The 2,171-nt window shown below is 65.3% G+C and overlaps 1 non-coding gene across 1 annotated transcript; it reads right to left on the bottom strand.

Moving 5' to 3' along the window:
* Nucleotides 1–2,052: 2,052 nt before the first annotated feature.
* On the bottom strand, nt 2,053–2,171 carry LOC131869029 (5S ribosomal RNA). The gene has a single exon (XR_009367425.1). It is a non-coding gene; the product is annotated as a 5S ribosomal RNA (ribosomal RNA).

The raw sequence follows: 2,171 nt of genomic DNA, 5'->3' as shown, positions 1-2,171 counted from the left end.
CGCATTACTTTTTTGCCCAAGCGTCCAGTGGGGTTTCTGGTGCGCTCCGAAGTGGGGTTATTGGAGCGGCCCCTCTTTTTTTGTCCGAGCGTTTGGTGGGGTTGCGCGCCCTGGTGGGCACCATGGTGCGCACCAAGGAGCGCTCCGAAGTGTGCTCCAAGGTGCGGCGTGCACGAAGTCGGAGCCCGGTTTGCCCCGGGTGCGCACCTCGCGTGCACCTTCGCCGCGGTGGGCACCATGGCGTGCACGAAGTCGGAGCCCGGTTTGCCCCGGGTGCGCACCTCGCGTGCACCTTCGCCGGGGTGGGCACCTCGGCTGGGTTGCGCGCCCTGGTGCGCACCAAGGAGCGCTCCGAAGTGTGCTCCAAGGTGCGGCGTGCACGAAGTCGGAGCCCGGTTTGCCCCGGGTGCGCACCTCGCGTGCACCTTGGCGCGGTGGGCACCATGGCGTGCACGAAGTCGGAGCCCGGTTTGCCCCGGGTGCGCACCCCGCGTGCACCTTCGCCGGGGTGGGCACCTCGGCTGGGTTGCGCGCCCTGGTGCGCACCAAGGAGCGCTCCGAAGTGTGCTCCAAGGTGCGGCGTGCACGAAGTCGGAGCCCGGTTTGCCCCGGGTGCGCACCTCGCGTGCACCTTCGCCGCGGTGGGCACCTTGGCTGGGTTGGGCACCATTGAGCGCTCCGAAGTGTGCTCCAAGGTGCGCACCATGGCCCTCCAAGGTGCGCAGCATGGCGTGCACGAAGTCGAAGCCCGGTTTGCCCCGGGTGCGCACCTCGCGTGCACCTTCGCCAGGGTGGGCACCTCGGTGCGCACACCTTCTCAATGTTTTCTTGCCTTTTCTGGAAATTGGTGAAGGCAGCGCATCAAAGGTGCGCACCTCGGTGTGCTCCGAGGTGCGAACCCGAGAGCGCTCCGAGGTGCCCACGAAGTCGAAAGTCGGGTTAATTGCATTGTTTTCCCCGGGTGCGCTCCGAGGTGCGCAACATCGGTGCGCACCAAGGAGGGCTCCGAAGTGTGCTCCAAGGTGCGCACGATTCGGAGCTCGGTTTGCCCGGGGTGCGCACACCTTGGCTGGGTTGCGCACCCTTTGTGCGCTCCAAGGTGCGCACGAAGTCGGAGCTCGGTTTGCCCCGGGTGCGCACCTTCGCCAGGGTGCGCACCTTGATGCGCACGCCTTGGCTGGGCTGCGCACCTTGGTGGGCGCCATGGTGCGCACCTTTCGTGCGCTCCAAGGTGCGCACGAAGTCGGAGCTCGGTTTGCCCCGGGTGCGCACCTTGGTGGGCGCCATGGTGCACTCCGAGGTGCCCAAGATTGGTGCGCACCAAGGAGCGCTCCGAAGTGCGCTCCAAGGTGCGCAGGTGCGCGCGAAGTCGAAAGTTGGGTTAATTGTCCGGTTTGCCTCGGGTGCGCACCTTGCGTGCACCTTCGCCAGGGTGGGCGCCTTGGTGCGCACACCTTGGCTGGGCTGCGCACCCGGGCGCGCACACCTTGGCACCCGCGTTTCCTTCATTTTAAATTTTTTTTTTTTACAATCTCTCAAGTGGGAAATTCTATAATCTCAACTTTTTTTGCCTTTTCAGGAAACTTTTGAATGGAGCGCATCATTGGTGCGCTCCGAAGTGTGCTCCAAGGTGCGCACCTCTGGTGTGCTCCAAAGCTCTCTCTAGCTGCGTGCACCTGCCCCGGCCGCGCACCCGGCCCCGCCCAGCTTCGCTCACCTGTCCCGGGCGTCTGGTGCGGAACCTTAGAGTAAGAAACATCACCGTGCACCTTGGCCAACGTGCGCGACTCGACCGAGCGCGCACTGGCCGAGGTGCACACCGATTTCACCTGGGTGCGCGCGCAGCACCTCGGGCGCACCGGGGTGCGCGCACAACGCCCGGGTTGCACCGTGGCCTGTGTGCTCGGGGCGCCTCGGGTGCGCGCTCGGTGTCGCCCCCGCGCGCGCGGTAGTGCGGGCAGCGCACCCCGGCCCGGCCCGGCCCCGACGAGAACGCAAACGGGCAAAAGGTTTATTCAAATAGCATTGCGACGCCCGGCGAAAAACTAAAAAAGGGTGCAACACCGGGACTTCCCGGGAGGTCACCCATCCCAGTACTACTCCGGCCCAAGCGCGCTTAACTGCGGAGTTCTGATGGGATCCGGTGCACTAACGCTGGTATGATCGCACCC

The sequence above is a fragment of the Cryptomeria japonica genome, unplaced genomic scaffold, assembly GCF_030272615.1.
Source record: "Cryptomeria japonica unplaced genomic scaffold, Sugi_1.0 HiC_scaffold_229, whole genome shotgun sequence".
NCBI classification, from domain to species: domain Eukaryota; kingdom Viridiplantae; phylum Streptophyta; class Pinopsida; order Cupressales; family Cupressaceae; genus Cryptomeria; species Cryptomeria japonica.
The sequence above is the reverse complement of the archived record's forward strand: the minus strand, read 5'-3'. Positions and strand labels throughout refer to the sequence as shown.